The following is an 18,643-nucleotide window of genomic DNA, read 5'->3' on the forward strand; positions in this document are numbered from 1 at the left end:
CACTTACTTCCACAACCAAATATTCTACTTTCCAATCCCTCTCTTCCGACCTACCTCTTTCACCCCTATTTTTCCCCTCTCCTCTCTCCCTTCTTCCTCCTTTATGCCAACTCCCCTCTATCAACCCTCCTTTTTCCCTTCCCTCCCCTCCCTCTCACCCTTCCTCTCTTCCCTACCTTTCTAATCTTCCTGTAGCCTACTGTTAAATTTTCCATCCCTACTCTGACCTACAGTACCTCTATCCTTGTCTCACTCCACCCATTTCCCCCTCACCATGCTCCCCTTCCCTTCCCTATCTTCCCTCTATTCCCTCCCCTCTCCCCGACTCTCACTATTACCTTCCTAATTTTCCAAAGCCTACTATTTCACTTTTCATTCCCTCTTTCTCTATCCTGGTCTACTTCTTTACTTTCACTTCCCTCCCCTCCCTCTCCTAACGCCACCTTTTCACCTCTACTTTCCCCTCTTTGCTCTCACCCATCTCCTTTTTCTCCTTCCCCCCCCCCCTCTACTTCTCTCCCCTACCTTCTTAATCCTCCTGTAATCTACCATTCCACTTTCCGGGGAGGGGCACTAACCCTCCGCCAACCCTTTTAGTCGCCTTTTACGACAAGCAGGGATACTGGGGGAGTAGTCTTGAAAAAACCCCTACCCCCAGGGCATACATCCCTCTCTGCCTTACCTTATCTCTTTCATTTCAACTTTTATCTCTTCCTTATCTTTTTCCCCCACCCTTCTCTTCCTAACCTTCCTGCAACGTACTGTTTCCTTCACAATCCCTTCCTTCCCTACTCTAGTTACCTCTTTACACTCACTTCCTCCCCTTCCCTCTACCATTCTTCTATTCCCCTGTCACCCCGTTTTCCACTCTACTCTTCCCTTCATCATCCTACTATCACCCCTACCTTCCTAACTCTCCTCTAACCTACTTCTCTATTTGCCATCCTTCCCATTCCTACTCCACCCTACCCCTTCCATATCTACCTTCCCCCCATCCCCCTCTCTCTCCTCTGTTACCCTGTCCCTTACCCTCACCTCTCATCTTCACCCTCTATCTCTCACCCTACCTTCCTGATCCTTTCATTTATATCCGAAACTAACTCCTGTATTTCACTTTTCACACCTCCCTTCTCTATCCTGCCCTATCTACCCTCCCTTTTTATCTTCCCTATCCCTTCTGTCTTTCCTCTTCCCTTCCCTTTTCTTCTCCCTCCCCCTCCCCCTTTCACTTCTACCCCTGTCATCGTAAAATTCCATCCTTTCTTTACCCTGTCTTAACTTTTCACATAGGCTTTCCACCTCACCTCTTCCCTCTTCTCTTTCCCCTAATTTCCTCTTTATCGTCTCTCCCCTCTCCCCTTTATCTCTCCTTTCACTCCCCTTCCCCTCACTCCTTTCCCTCTGCCTTCCCTCTATCCCGTCCCCTTTCCCCCTCCCTCACTCACAATTGTATCTGAGAGTGAGGTAATGAGAAGAGTGAGCAGGTCAGACTTCGTTACCACTTGTCGCCTCTACCTCTATATTCTCCTGACACCTTTCACATTCACCTACTCTCCCTGTCTCTCCCTGTCTCTGCCTCTGTGTGTCTGTCTCTCTGTGTGTTTCTGTCTTTTCGCCCGTCTAGGTTCCTTTCTTATTGTTTGCTTCTGTCTCTTTGTCAAGTTCTATTCGTGTCTCTATTTTTGTCAGTCTTTCTGTGCCTGTCTCTATCTGTCTTTGTTCCTGTAACTCTGTCTGTTTCTATTTGTGTCTCTCTATTTCATTCTGTCTTTGTTCCTGTCGTTCTGTTTCCTTCTGTCTGTTCCTGTCTCTCTGTCTGTCTCTTTCTGTCTCTCTGTCAATTTCTGTCTCTGTTCCTGTCTCACTGTTTCTGTCTCTCCCTGTTCTACCTGTCTGTTTTGACGACTTTCGGATTCACCTACGCTTTCTGTGCCCCGTCTGCCTATCTGTATGTCTACTTGTCTCCCTCTCTCTCTCTCTCTAACGAACACACTCTCACACACATATGCACACGAGTTATTTCTTTAACATGTACATGCATCTCTCTCTTTCACATACTTCCTCTTTAACAAATTCTCTCTCTCTCTCTCTCTCTCTCTCTCTCCAGCATGTCAGAGGTTTTCACACTCACTTTATCTCCCTTTGTGTCCGTGTGTGGGTGTGTGTTTTTGTGTATGTTTTCGTGTCTGTCAATCTGTCTTCATCAGTTTCTCACACACATACACAGGTTTTATCCCACTTCTCTCTCTCTCTCTCTCTCTCTCTCTCTCTCTCTCTCTCTCTCTCTCTCTCCAGTATCGTAGCGTATTCTGAGAGTAAATTCAAAAGGACAACCCTTCGACAATTTTCCTATTCTGCTCTTGTTACTGCCGACAAGTTCCTTCACCTATAGCGATACCTCTCTTTATGAAGGTGTTAATGAGAGAGATTTCTTCCGCAACGATGGAATGGTATGATGATTGATGATGATGATGGAATGGTGGTGGTGGTGGTGGTGGTGGTGGTGGTGGTGGTGGTGGTGGTGGTGGTGGTGGTGGTGGTGGTGGTGGTGGTGGTGGTGGTGATGATGATGATGATGATGATGATGATGATGATGATGATGATGATGATGCAGTAAAGGTAATGGAGATAATAATGATGACGGTGATGATAATGAAATAGTAGTGATGATAATGATGGTGATAATGATGATGATGGTGATGATCTAGGGACTAAACCAATGTTATCAACGTTAATAATTTAGACAAACTAAACTTTACAATTATTTTTATCAACAAACAAACAGACAGGATTAGCCCTACAACCAGGTCATAGCCAAATTAATGAGAAAAAAAGGAGACTAAGGGGTGTAAATCTGTGTGTGGTGCAGGCAGATAACGAGAGAGAGAGAGAGAGAGAGAGAGAGAGAGAGAGAGAGAGAGAGAGAGAGAGAGAGAGAGAGAGAATTTTTGTATTCATGAGACAGACAATGTGAATGTGTGTTTAGGGAAGTTTTAGATAACTAGACAGATACAGACAGACAGACAGACACAGAAACAAAGGGATATTGGGTGAGTGTGGAGTTTTGTTACGAGAGAGAGAGAGAGAGAGAGAGAGAGAGAGAGAGAGAGTTGCCATTCACAATTACAGATAATCAGATACAGTACATACATTCCCAACTTCCAGAATCTCTATATATAAATGGGCCACGTTGGTTGTTTGCTTGTCTGTCCTTTAATCACGCCCAAACCAAGGGCCAGAGACCCCCAGATCCATATATATTCTATATCAGGGTGACACAAGGATGGGTTCAGGCCGGACAAAATTCAAATCTGGGTCATCTGAGGTCACCGATAGAGTGTTCGCCTTTTTGGCCCGGGCAACGCCGGGTACACCTACAGCCCAATTTTTTGCATGGAGACTCACATGACCTCCAATTCGGAAACAGGTTACGTGAGTTTAACCTCCGAGGTCATTTGAGGTCACTGGTAATACACGCTCGAACGACTGGACCCAGCAGCCCAATTTTTGGCATGGACTCACATGACCTCCAGTTCGGACACAGGCAATATGAGGCTGACCTCTGAGATCATTTGAGATCATCGGTCGGAGGTCATTTGAGGTCACACGTAACAGTAAACAATTGCGCACAAATATTGTGCGCTAGTCTGCGAAAGCTGAAATAGAAAGTTCCTGGACCTCTTATAATCCCTCTTCAAAAGCATAAGATGCACATGGTCTTTGTCAAGTAGAAAGGACGACTGAACTAGAACAAATATCATTAGGGTGTTCAGCTTTTTGGCCCGGGCAACGCCGGGTACCCCTGCTGGTATATAAGTTAATAAATAATTGCCCACCGCTGTCCTTAACATTCTGAAACGGGACGATAACATTAAAATGATAAAAACCTTCAACAGAAACTGCATATTAATACCTGTTACATCGCTGATTAACCCTTTCACTACAGTTACCTCTTTCTTATTTCATTCTTGTTAATTTCAGACGATTTACTTCTGCCTAGAGAGACTTTTCGAGCTGAAGGGGGTTATATTTTGACTTTATTTACCCCGCCAGTACAAGAGGCTTCTCCTAAGTTGAATATAATAGGGTAAAAAAAAGTACGGCTAATTATCAAACAAAGGTATCAACTTTAAAAGACTGCCAATTATGTCCAACTTCATAAACCTATTATTATGAACTCCACTTTTTTTTTTTTTTTTTGGAGGGGGGCAGAGCTAGAAGGCTGGCATTCTAAGATCGTTCGAGACAGACTTGAAATTTTCAGGAGTGATGTATCTTGTTCCAGGCTTCTTTAGACACGTTCTTTTTCCCTAGCACCACCTCTGAACTGCGCCCTCTATGTTTTGTTTTTGTTTTTTTTTCCTGCGCAGCAAAAACTACTGAAACGATACCTTTGCAAATATTCCAGTATGTAGTCGTCAACAGGTACTAGTGCACCTGGGTACTGATACTGAGGACCAACAAATACTTTTTGAGATACTGAGGGAAATCGAATGGCCGCCTTATGCCTGAAAGTGCTAAATCGGAAAGTATTTGGCCGATTTTGACCAAAGTCGGTGGAAATGTAGTGGGTCACGAATGAACATGATCTACATAGTACGAATTACCTTGACCTTGATCTCAAGGTCACGGGTCTAAATCCGTAAAAAAATTCTGAGTCATACTAAAAGTCCTTTAATACTAGGTCTACAATGATAACAAAAGTATATTCATATTAGATGTGGAGATCTTGAATATTGCTTCAGCAACTTCAGAATTCTAGTTATTTTTAACATTAGTATCATGCTTATCATTATCATCATTACCACTGTTGTTATTATTATTATTATTATTTATTATTATTATTATTATTATCATCATCATCATCATTACTGTTATTATGTGACATCAATCACCACCATTCATCCATTCAACCCGAGAACGTCTTATTCATGTTATCTCCATACGATGTTGTTTATGACGGATCTACAGCAATGAAAGGCGTACTAAAGCTGATTCTTACACTCCCAGGTCGAAAAATATCACCTTATCCGAAGAGAAAATCGAGTAGAAACCTGAAGATATAAGAAAAAGCACTCTTGAAGGGAATTTGAGACTTCTTCATTCTTTATTTCAAAATGTTAAGTACTGTGGGAATGTTTATCAGATCTTTTTTATGTAAGCTTCAAAAGTATGACTGGCTTTAATTATTCTCTCTCTCTCTCTCTCTCTCTCTCTCTCTCTCTCGCTCGCTCGCTCTGCGTGTTTGACTGTCTATAATCATGCATGAAGAATGGCAAGAATCTCTCTCTCTCTCTCTCTCTCTCTCTAACTGCGTGTGTTTGGTTGTCTATTATCATGAATGAAGAATGGCAATTTTTTTTTTCCCCTCTAACTGCGTCTATACGAATGTTTCTCTCTCTCTCTCTCTCTCTCTCTCTCTCTCTCTCTCTCTCTCTAACTGCATCTATATGTATGTTTTCTGTCTGTCTGTCTGTCTTTCAAACTGCGTGTGTTAGACTGTCAATAATCATGAATGATGAATGGCAAAAATCTCTCTCTCTCTCTCTCTCTCTCTCTCTCTCTCGTTATCTGTCGGCGCCACGCATGGATTTACTCCCTTTAGCCTCTCTCTCTTTTTTTCCATTAATTTGGCCGTGCCCTAGTTGTATGCATTAGTCACTCGGTTGAGGAAAAAAAAAATGTGAATTATTTTTGCTAGCATTAATTATCGACGTAGGTAAATGTATACTATCCTTTAATTCTGTGCATTAACATCATCACTGGGATTATCATCATCGTCATTATCATTATTATTATCATCATCATACCAACCGTAATAGGGGAATCTAGGATTTGTAGGTGTAAAAAATATTATGATGATAATGATAACAATGACGATGATGGCGATGATGATGATGGCGATAAAGATGATGATGATGATGATCCTGATACCTTTAATACCTTCACCTTCACCATCATCACAACCCTCATTGCCAGCCAAAGATGGTGTGAGGGCGAGCTGTAGGTGGGAAATATGATTCAGGGAGATATGATGATGATTCAAAGAGTCCTTCATATGCTGATTCTAACACGCTGATTCTAATATTGTTTCTAATTCCTCTAATGCTCTCCCTCATGTTCCACAACACTCCACCACGCCCCACCACAGTCCTCCACCACACTCCACAATCACCCATCGCCGGTAATAATATCAGTTAACATAGCCGGTTGCTCGAGCACTATGATATTATAATCTCTGAGTTATGGTCCACTTTACTTGGTTATCTGATCACGGATTCGACCACTTTTGTAATTATCTGTGCCTATTCCTGGAGGCTGACCACCCGATTTATAATGGTGATGATGATGATGATGATAGGTGATGAAGATGGAGGTGGCAATGATCGTGATGATGATAGGTGATGAAGATGGCGGTGGTGACGGTGATGACTGCAGTTGTGGTATTAATGACAATGATGATGATGATGATGGTGGCAGTGGTGGTGGTGGTGGTGATCGTGAGAAATATAATTCCGATAATAATGATGATAATTATAATGATAATGATGATAATGAGGATGATGATGATGATGATGCGAATAATGACAAGAAGGATAATGTGGAAAACAATACTGATTATCTATCTATCTATCTATCTATATACCTAGGCTGCTTCCCCCAAGGAAAGGGAGGTAGCCGAGACAGGACGACTCACTCTCCATTTACTCATCCATTCAAACACATTCATTTGCATCTTAGCCCCAAAGGGGAGAACGGACAGATCCTCACCGCACCACACCGCACAAGGGTCAACTGGGCAAATGCAATCAGTGACATCCGCAGCAGGGCCCGACAGCAGAACTGGTTTACCCCTGCCACATCATAACAGACCCATTATAATCAGTATTAACAGGGGATGGGTCTGTTAATACTGATTATAATGATGATAATACTGAGCGTAAAAATTTGGCCACGTACATAACAATGGTGATATATAAATTGTCTTCCAACTTTCAACCGTCTGAGTAAAAAAAAAAAAAAGGGGGGGGGCGTTCTTCCCCTTACTATAAATACACGTGAGTTAATTTACGCAGTTCAGGTAAAAACAGTGAACGCACCTGCATATTACCGTAGGCAATCAAGGTAATGTACGCTTACTTCATAGTTTGGGGTGCTGTTAAATTAATCACATTACTCCGATGATGTACGTGGGGGCGACCATCATCCACTCACTTGATGTAATGCTGCCTACTTCATCCTTCCCCGTTCTAATTCAATCTTGCCTGCCCTCCCCTCTTCCTACTTTTCCCTTTCCTGTCACTTTTATTACTCTTCAATTCAGGTAGCTCTACATTGAGTGACAAGCCAAATGGCTTCCAGAAACCCAGGGCCTTTTACAACGCTAGGTGGTAACCATATTGTCATACTGCGGGGTGAAGTGGAGCCTGCTATAGTGCCCCTGTTAAGTTGGTGGAAATACAAATGCGGCGTCTATCCAGGAACCTGACCTCCACACTATTCCCTGCACCACGCTATGGTGTGGCGCTGTCAGCCGTAAAGGATCATCAGTTCACTGCACGGGATGACCCTCCAAGGGCAGCAGCTTGCCTGCGGTTGATGAGTCTGCTCGGCCAGAGACGCGTTGGTCAACAACAGCAACGCTGATGACGCAATTCTTGTTTTTTTCCTTGTTTTCTGAAGATTTTATTCAGCCTAGACGATACTTCTTGAGTTGGCAAAGTTAGGTATAGCCTTCATTAACTCCCTTAGCACCAGAGGCCTTGCCTATGTTGAATAAAATCGTCAGGCGTTTCCAAGAATTAAACAGAAATGGCTCTCCAGGCTGAAAGGGTTAATTATTGTACACAGGCTCCTATGACTCACTCTAGGTCAGTAAAATCGTCTGGCGTTAAATGGAACCGAATACCACCAGACTTGTGACCCTAGGTTAATGGTAAAAGCAGCAGCACTCAGGCTCCCGTGGACTCTCAGCTGAATAAAATCGTCTGAAGACAGCTAGACTGACCCCCCCTCCTCAAAGTTTAACCATGGTGTTGAAAGGGTTAACAGAGACACTAACCCGCCGGGGACGTAGTGTTTCCCTCGGCTGGATAAAATCTCATGATATAAGAAAGAATGTAGTGCTATATCTATCTTCGACCCTCGCAGTGAAAGTGTAATCAGGAACACTTTTATAACTTCCTTTGCATGGGAAGTCCCTTTGTCTGAAAAATAAAAATCGGCTGGAGTTAGCAATGGGTAAAATTTCAAGCTCCGACCTAGTTTGTGAAAGTAAGTTAACGGGATAAAAAAAAAAAAAAAAAAAAAAAAACACGACTACGACGACATGCTTTTCAATTTATTTTTGATTCTAGGGTAAAAATTTAGAACTAGACACGTTAAATATATGTCTCTATAACCACTCCAGTACGACCTGTTTTTCGAAAGTTAAATGAAAGCGTCTGTAGGTGGCTTGAAATAGACCGAGAAACGTGATCGTATGGTTATAGCGAGGTAAGAGTTTGGAAGAAGTATACCCCGTTTTACTGAGCCCAAAATAGTAGTAGTAGTAGTAACAATAGCAGTAGTAGAAGCAGTAGAAGTAGTAACAATAATAATAACAATAATTAATAATAATAATAATAATAATAATAATAACAATGATAATAATAATAACAATAATAATAATAATAATAATAATAATAATAATAATAATAATAATAATAAAAATAAAAATAATAATAATAATAATAATAATAACATAAACGTCATGGCCATAAACGTCTAAACTTCATCATTATGCCCTAAAGGAGGATGGTGAACTGCGGAAGTGGCACAGCTTTGGACTAGTCAGCCTGGTACACGTTAGGACGAGCCTGGGGTTGCAACTATTACTACTACTACAACTACTATTACCACTACTACTATTTCCCTTTCGCCTTAACGGGTCATTGGAATTTTTGGCCAAGGAGTATATTACATCCAAGGCACCAACTTAAAAAAAATGTATAATATGTTTTAAGCTAAACAGAGAGAGAGAGAGAGAGAGAGAGAGAGAGAGAGAGAGAGAGAGAGAGCACATTTTCCGTTTTCTTTGTGAGTCTCGAGGGGGTAGCATTTTTAAGTCTGACAAAATATAGAAGACAGTCTCACGCACACGAGCTCCCTGGCCTGACCTCGGTGGCTTCTTCCCGCAGAGAGAGAGAGAGAGAGAGAGAGAGAGAGAGAGAGAGAGAGAGAGAGAGAGAGGAGGCATCAATGACTGAAGACCTACAACATCCAGTCTGCGTAGAAAATTTAGAAGAGTCGAAAGGCCAGTGTGTGTGTGTGTGTGTGTGTGTGTGTGTGTGTGTGTGTGTGTGTGTGTGTGTGTGTGTGTGTGTGCTCTTTTTACATTCCGCCCGTCAACCCCTTCAATCTGATGACACAGCGATTTCACTCTTATTACCTCCAGACGATTTTGTTCATCCCAGGCAGAAACCTTAAGATCATGGGAGTTAGAAAATGCTTTCACTACCTCCTTCACTACACAACACCTACTATAAGATTGATATAAAGTTTGGAAGCAGCAAGAATAAACTACAATAATACGGCACTGGATTCAAGGGGTTAACATTCTCATATATAGACGAAATTATGACCTCTCTACAAATAAAAAAATAAATAAATAAGTAAATACATAGAGGAATAATAAATAAAAAACTTGAAGGAAGGCTAAGTAAAAATGTTCAGAAATGGAAACTGGGAAAAATTTTAAGAAGTACCCATTATTATTGGTCCAGTCATCATTCAATCTTTCACTGGACTATTTTATTTATCGTTAGGGTAGGGGCCCGAGGCGAGGCTTGCGATGACTAGTTCCTTCCCCCGACCAATGAGCCATAATCATCCTTCAGTTTTATGTCAATTAAGGACCTCCTAATGAAGAATCTTAATCCACTACACCACAAGCCGTCTTTTTTTTTTTTTTTTTTAATGGTTATTACCCAGAGCAAAAGGTGTTCTGGGTTACAAAATACCAACCTGCCTTTTATTCAGTGTCGAGCCACATGAAAGCAGCACTATTACGCGCTTGCTCCTAAATAACGATGATCCCAAGCCTCTTTTAGCTCAGCTGATGGCCAAGTGTGGTCAGGTTAGAGTCAATCTGATTATATAACCAAGTCATTCGTATCTCAGTTGAGGTTCGTCAAATTTTATGTATCCACAATTTCGTATTCATTGTGTGAGAACGGCCCAGTTCCATCAGGTAAACACAAACCGAGTATACACAGAGAACAAACCAGTTATATACAGAACCATGCAACATGCACACAAAATATTATACGTGTTTTCTACTCACCAAACCCCTGCCCGATCCACATCTGCAAAATAATTTTACAAGTTAATAAAAAAAAGTGGAAATTTATAAATACATTGCCGGAAAAAAAAAAAAAAAAAAAAAAAAAAAGTGTAGCCAAGCACAATACAGTATATTCTACCCAACTTAACCTCGCCTTGTGACTTTGACCTCTGACTTCTTGTTCTCAATATCGACACCCCTTGTTCTTCCGGCACCACCCATTTCAGCAAGTTTGATCGAAACTTGATCAGCACAGCTTAAATAGAACTTGCCATCTGACATTTCACCAATAGTTCTCAAACCGAATAGATCATCCCCTTGGCTGACCCTCAACATTTTCACCAAATCTGGTCAAAACCGGACCAAAACCATGGGAAACAAGTATAACAAAACTCGGTGATTCATCTATCACCTGGCTCCTTACTTAAGTACTTAGCTCTACAGTCAACAAGAGACAGAGTAACATGTTGAAGTGTTCGTCAGCATCTAAAAATGGAAACGTGAAAAGGAACTTGATATCACGCTGGTCTGGGGAAGAAAAACGACTAGTAATATGACCCTCTGTCATTATGATAATGTGTCTGGGCATCTCTCTCTCTCTCTCTCTCTCTCTCTCTCTCTCTCTCATATTTGTAGTCGTGTCTGTAGATAGTATTTTGGTAACCACTAATTAATGACAAAAGTACAATACAGTACACGATACGTATGACAGAATAAAATAACATCATCGTAATATCTTTGTACTCACTTTTTAAAATAAATGGCATCAAAGAATGTCAAATGCTGTGAAATACCTGCTGACACGAAAATGTGTAATAATTTCAGCGTACTTCTTGCTCATGAATACATCCGCCAACGAAGTTGGAAGGTATGTGTTCACGTATGTTTGTCTGTTTGTCTGTCCACACGATATCGCCAAAGTTCTCAATGAACTTCAATGAAGTTTTGTTGAAAGGGTGGGCCATAGGACAAGAAAGAACTGATTAAATTTGGGGGCGGATCCAAATCCTATGTATCCCGCACACCATCTCCAAAAGTCCTCAATTAATGTCAATAAAATTTTGTGGATGAGTGGGCCATGGATCAAGGAACAATTGGCTAAATTTTGGGGCGGATCCGGGTCCTATGTATTCAACACAATATCTCCATGGATCCGGATCCTTTTTAATGGCAATGGCAATGGTGGATGTATGCGCTCTCAGAATGCTTTCTGGTTAATCAATTAATTTAATTATTATTATTATTATTATTATTATCATTATTATTATCATCATCATCATCATCATAATAATAATAATAATAATAATTATTATTATTATTATTTGCCTTTTAAAACAAGTGATGGCACCCGGGACAGTCACCTACCTGTGTGTGAAAAGAAGGGACCCACACAGTTTTGCGGAGCTCAGCCTCAGGGGAAAGAATATTTTCACACTTATCCAGATCTGTGTCTGCAAGCGTCAAGTTCAAAAGAAAAGGAATTTGTTTTGTTCAAAGTGATGAGGTGCTGAAACGTTGAGGCATCGTCGCTGCACACGCCCACGTATTCCCACAAGACAGTTCTTCTCGAGGGAATCTAAGTTTCTTTTATATCTCTAAATTATTCATATCTCTCTTGGCCTTTAATAGATTTTCGGTTCTTGTGGTGTTAGATATAGCTTTTATCATCATCATCACGCAACTCTCCTAAGCTATTAAATAGAAATCTGGGAACCACATATAAAAGAACAATGTCATCGCAGTGAAGGGATTAAGGGTAGGGAAGACACGAAAAGCAAATAAATTTTCACATCCCGGCGAAGAAGGACAAAGTGCTTAGCTGTTGTTTTTTTTTCTAACTCTAAGAGCAGTTAATGTCCCACTATTCCATTTGTCTACTACCACAGCTAAATACAGCATGGTCATCAATTAGAACTCTGTGACTGGAGAGAGACGCCTTCGTGTGATAGCACCGATATAACCAGGCGGTCGGGCCCCCTGGTTATAAAAATATCCTTCAACTACTTCCCATCCCACGAAAGGAGGATGGTGGACTGCAGAAGGTGCAACTTAAGTTTGCAGTCCACCAGGTTCACGTTTAAAATGAGCCTAGAGCCACAACAACAGCAAGAACATTAGGCCTTGTGAAGTTGAAACAAAGGAAATTATTACGATCTATTACACAAATAAGTAAATAAATAAAATATAAGTAAATAAATAAAAATAACAAAATTGTATCTCCCAGGATTATGGTTTGATTGTGTCTGTTCAACTGTAATATACTTAAAATGAAAGTTGAACCTTCTGCCTTAAAGCACTATTTGCACAAAGGGCAGAAAATATAATATTCACATATGGTCAAACCTGTACGAAAATTATAATTGCACATCATTCATATCCATCAATGAAGAGAAAGAACAAAATTTCCAGTTTTTACATTGCACTTCATCATATATCCTTTATAGTGTGCAAAGAAACCCTGATGTCAAAACCTTTTCAAATTTCAAATAATTAAATAAAGGTGTCTGGTATCATCTAAGCAGTGATCAGCAGGTATTAGCTTAAATCCCTTTAATCAGAAACTGGAGCTGATTTGTTTTTATCTCCAGAACACATTTTAATATCAAAACAACGGTACAGAAAATATATTTTTTCTGACAAGTAATCTTTTCCTCAAGAAGATAAAATTGTATCCCCTTGAGTTGATGGCCAAAGAGAAAATGGGGAAGGTGTGTTGTTGAACTTTTTCTCAAAACTTGGGTATTTTTTAAGGGCCTTGTGAGCATGTTATAAAAATTTTGGGTGTTCCAATACAGAAAGTAAGTATTAAGTAGACAGGAAAATTGGGGGTACATACAGACCGGTTGTGTGTGTGTGTGTGTGTGTGTGTGTGTGTGTGTGTGTGTGAGAGAGAGAGAGAGAGAGAGAGAGAGAGAGAAAGAGAGAAATGCGACTATAAGACTGTATGTGTGGTATGTATTCTGCATAGGAGAAAAAATGACGTGAAAGATATAGAGGAAGTAAGTCAATTGGCCGTGTGGAAGGAGAGAGTGCCAAGATGGTATGGTCGTTTGGAGACAGTGGATAGGAATGGGGTGGTGAAAAAGGGCTATATATACGTGAGTGATTGGGTGTATATGTGTGAGTGATTTGGACAATGGGAGAGATACAGAATACTGTGAAGGTGATGGACTTGATCTGTTAACGTATGAGAAGTCGGGATATGAAAAGTGTGGCAGCAAAATCACTGACAAAGAACAGGAATGGATGGATGAAGTAGGTATGGAACAGCTCTATGTTACAGGCATTTTCGAAGCGCACGTGAAAAGAAAAAGAAAAATACTATGGATGACTGCTGTCTATAAGGTGAAAATTTGATCTAAGAAGCTTGCATATTGAGGGAATAACTATGTCCCAGGTCTTTTTTTACTTTTATGCCTTCTTTTTCCTATTTCTGATTCGAAACCCCGTCTTTGCCTAGTGGTAAATGAGCACTCGCCGTTTTACTTAATATATATTCATAGACATATTAATATGCATTATCTGACGTAAAAAAAAAATCATATACCGAAGGCCATTTTCACCTATGACTTTGGATTATCTGAGCGAATTCCTGGTAACTTCATGTGTGTTGATAAAAATGTCTACTGGATTTTTTATGGAAGCGCTAGTGTTACTGCGACATGATGAAAAATTAGAGGCTGGCTGTGCTTTGGGTTCATGATAGTGTATGTAATGAGGCAGCTTGTCTTGTATATATGTTGGTATTGCTGCTGTTCTTTAAAAAATCTGTCACCCAATTACCTAAATATAACTATGAGGTAAACGAGCTCTCTGAAGTGGATAAATAAGTCTTATAAAATTTGCCCTATTTTCAATGACTCCCTGCACCTGGACTGCTGCAACTAACGTTTGTCCCTCAGGCATATACATCACTGTTTGGTCCAGTGGGTTAAGGTGCTTCAAACTGATGTCGCTCATTACTGTAGGATGAAAATACCAAGGGATGGTTGTGCATTATTACATATCAGAAATTATGATTATAATATACATCAGAAATTGTCGTTCTGGGTAAACTACTTGGTTACCCTCGCCTAAAATGCCTGAACTCAGCAACCTAGCCCCATTCCTCTTCGCTTTCATGGAACAATACTGGATGGGATGATGGACGGATGGATTATGCGCTGATTTGCTTACAGAGCAAAAGTTCTCATTACCATTAAGTTCTAGTGCTAACCAAACAAATTAACCCGTTTTATCAAATAAGGTGTATATTTACACACGCGCTCGCGAAGCGTTAGGGGAGTGTTTTGCTTTTAGCGGGGCGCGCGTGTTAACAAAATAGCTGTTTTTTCTTGATTTTAACTACATTTGGAGGAAGAGCGGAGGGACAGCTCTTACAGAAACCTTTTTTTAGAAATAGGTGCAATATCAAGGTCACAGGCTTGTTCAATCGCTCACCTAGCAAAATCAATTTAAACAGTTTTCATCCAACTTGACAAAACTTGGGAGAAAGCTTGAAGGTAGGTAAGAATTAACTGATTCAGTTTTGAGGACAATCAGTATAGGGAAGGTCATAGGGCAAGGTCAAATACAATAGTATTTATCAAATTTAGACCAAACTTTGTGGAGGGGCTTGGGATTTTTTTTTTTTTTATGTGTCCGACTCTAGGGATAGGCTTCACAGCCTGCTCTCACAGCAAGAATAAAAGGATTCGATTTAAAACCCATCAGCCGAAGGTCAAGGTCACAGGGCAAGGTCAACCCACACAGTTTTAATTTAATCTGAACCAAACTTGGTGGATGGATGAGGGTTAGAAAGGAATTAAATAATCTGATTTTGCGAGCACGCTGTCGAAGGTCAGAGTCACAGGGCAAAGTAAAATAATTTGCTCTGTGACTAGTTTTTACTTCATCTTTGCTACCTTCTGTGGATTTTGTTACATTTGGAGAGACGTTTTGTAGTGACGAGGTTAGAAACAATCTCAGTGCCGGATTTCTCACCATGAGCTACATAAATCAACCGAATGTAACAAGTATAAAGGCTATACCGTATTAAAAATTGAAAAGGTTAAAAAAAAAAAATTTTGGAGGCAGGAAGGGTGGAAGCTATCAAACCTTAAAATTCTGATGTGAAAGAAACAGTGGGGATTGTGTGTGTGTGTGTGTGTGTGTGTGTGTGTGTGTGTGTGTGTGTGTGTGTGTGTGTGTGTGTGTGTGTGTGTGTGTGTGTGTGTGTGTGTGTGTGTGTGTGTGTGTGTGTGTGTGTGTGTGTGTGTAGTATTATTTCCATTGCTTACATTCCGTGAGGAATAACGAAAGGTTTTGGTGACATTTATGGATCTACCTGACCGATAACGTGATGCGCATCCGTGAACAAAAGTCATCATCACCATCCAGCCTCATTTTCCCACCCAAAAATGGGGTTTGGCAGGATCCAGAAAGGGGGAAAAAATGACACAGGAGAACTAATCAATATCACGTCCAGTGAAATGGGCGACACACTCACGCACACACCACTGAAGTCCCCGGAAACCTGACTTCACCTTATAGGCTTAACCCTAACCTGGGGTAGAGGAGACAGAATATTACCCCTCATAGTCCCTGCGGGCCTAGCGGCAAAAAAAAGGGAGATGGCTGTGATTTACGCTCCACCAACCTCTATTCTTAACAGCTAGCAAATACACACACACACACACACACACACACACACACACACACACACACATATATATATATATTTTTGGGAAGCGGTGGCTGAATCGGTAGAGAGGTGGCCTGCAGTCCTAATGGACCCAGGTTCGAAACCCGGCTGGGGCAGGGAACAGTTTAAGGATTTGAATTTCATAAAAAAGTAGACTTTACTGATCTAACGGAAAACCCGTCGCCATGTAAATATACCCCCGCTAATACCAATACACCAGTCCTGAATGAGACAGCCCTAGCATGTATTCAATATAGACGGTGGGTGTTAGCGCCGACGTGGTGACATGCAAAGGTGTATGGTATGTAGGAGGACTACTGGGCAATGGGAGCAGGCTGTAAGGCCTATGCTCAGAGTCCGACACACGCATATATATATATATATATATATATATATATATATATATATATATATATATATATATATATATATATATATATATATAACAACTGATCTACAAGCCGAACATTTGACACATCCGACTTAACATTATGATCCTGATCTTCGGCCACTTACTCTAAAGACCGGATCATTTCACTCTTGCTTGACCCACCAAATCTGATCCACAATGGATCAAATGCTGTTTCAACTGACACTGCCCTATGTCCTGGACATTTCACCTTCTGTGACCTTGATCTCTGACTTCTCAAAATCGAATCCCATTACCCGTGCCAAACCGTGAAGTCCCCCACAAAAGTATGGTGAAAATCGGACAAAAATTGATCAAGTTGGCCTTGCAATACGACTTTGACATTTGACCTATTGTTTTAAAAGGCAACAGGTCACCCCTTGGCTGATCCTCAACAATTCTGCCAAATTTGGTCTAAATCAGATAAAAGCTGTTTTGGTTACTTCATTCACCCACAGACACACGGGTAGAACGCTGACCATGCCCTCTGACCTTGGTCTATGATTTATTGTTATCCAAAGGGAATCTCTTCGTTCTTGCACATCCCTCACCATTCCATCAAGTTTGGTCTAAATCGGATAAAAACTGATTAAGCTGACCTTACTAGGTCAAACTTTTGACCTATTGCGTAACCTTGACTTCTGACTTACAGGTCTCAAAAACAATGTATCAGACTCGTGGCTATCAGTCAACCCTTCCACAAGAATTGATTAAATTTGGATAAAAAATGAAATCCTCTGTTTCTCTCTCTCTCTCTCTCTCTCACACACACACACACACACACACACACACACACACACACACACACACACACACACACACACCGAGAAAAACATGCCACTTGCTCTCGCTTTGTAATGATGGTTTAATTATGTGCAACTGTTAGGCCTGTGAGGTGGAGCCAGGATTCCAGGAGTTTTAATGATACGTGAATGAGTGTCTGGCCTGTTTCAGTGGGCATCCATTAGACAGTTCTCCCTCTACCGTGCTTTCTCTTTCCTTACTTTCTGGACCCTACCTCACCCCATCCTCAGTTGGACAAAAACAAAGAGGTGAGGAAGGGGAAAAAGAGGTCAGGACGACGACGACGACGACGATGATTAAGATGATGATAAGGAGGAGAAGGAAGATAACTGGGGAACTTTTGTACGTTAGATGTGCTAGCGATGCATTCTTAGTTACTTAGTTACTCTCTTTAATAACAATAATATATGCCTTCATCATTCTACCTGTTTCAAATGCAATTGTGTTATCATGAGGATACCTTTCTTTAAAAGTACCTGTATCTCGGGGGCAAACAAGAAGGCATTACTTGCAATTAAATACTTTCCCGATGGTGCCTTTCAAAGATGCCTCAGTGTTTTCTAGATGATATTTCCAAGTAGCCAGTGTCAACAATGCTATGGGACGTTTTCATTTTACGTTGAGGGTAAATATATGGAGCTACATGGAGGTGATTTGTCTGCGTCCTCTCTTTCTGGGATTAAAGAGTCTGGGTACAGACAGACAGACACACAGATACATCGCCTTAGAGACAGTTGCTTTTCGATCTATAATACCCAAGAAAGCTTTGACTTTATGCTGTGAGTCAGAACCAGCATTTCTAGTGCTGTGTGGCAGCTGTATCTTACTATATAACATTACTCGTATGATGGTCCATTTGCCCTGATGCATGGGGGTACTTGTGTCCCTGAATTTCGATGTCTCCATGATGATGGAGCTCTATTTTCTGGTCGTCACCACACATACTGTTGGATATGACCCATATACATACATATATCTATATCTATCTATCTATCTATATATATATATATAAAGTCTGAGAGGTCTCTACTAATATGAACAACATCTGGCAGCAGATAAATAATATTACTTCTAAAACCTTAAGTCTGAGAGGTCTCTACTAATATGAACAACATCTGGCACAGATAAATAATTTTCTGAATTAATCATTCTTCTGACGAGGTTAAACGAGGCTATTTCCACTGAAGATGATCTCTAACACGTTCAGTACGAAAGGTCTCTTTAAATCTTCATAAAATCCCCTAGCGGGAACAAGAATGATATGGAAAGACCAGAGCTCAGAGGCCAAACCTCCACCATGGTAGGACTGACCGTGGCCTATGACCTTTTTTCGCTCAAAAATTTGTAACCTGCTCCTCTGATAGTCCTTAGTTATTATTTTAAATCTGATACAGCTCATTTTAATAGACTGTCCAAAATGTTA

This window comes from Coenobita brevimanus, chromosome 62 (genome assembly GCF_032717465.1).
Source record: "Coenobita brevimanus isolate Jiangsu-jjx chromosome 62, ASM3271746v2, whole genome shotgun sequence".
Taxonomy (NCBI): domain Eukaryota; kingdom Metazoa; phylum Arthropoda; class Malacostraca; order Decapoda; family Coenobitidae; genus Coenobita; species Coenobita brevimanus.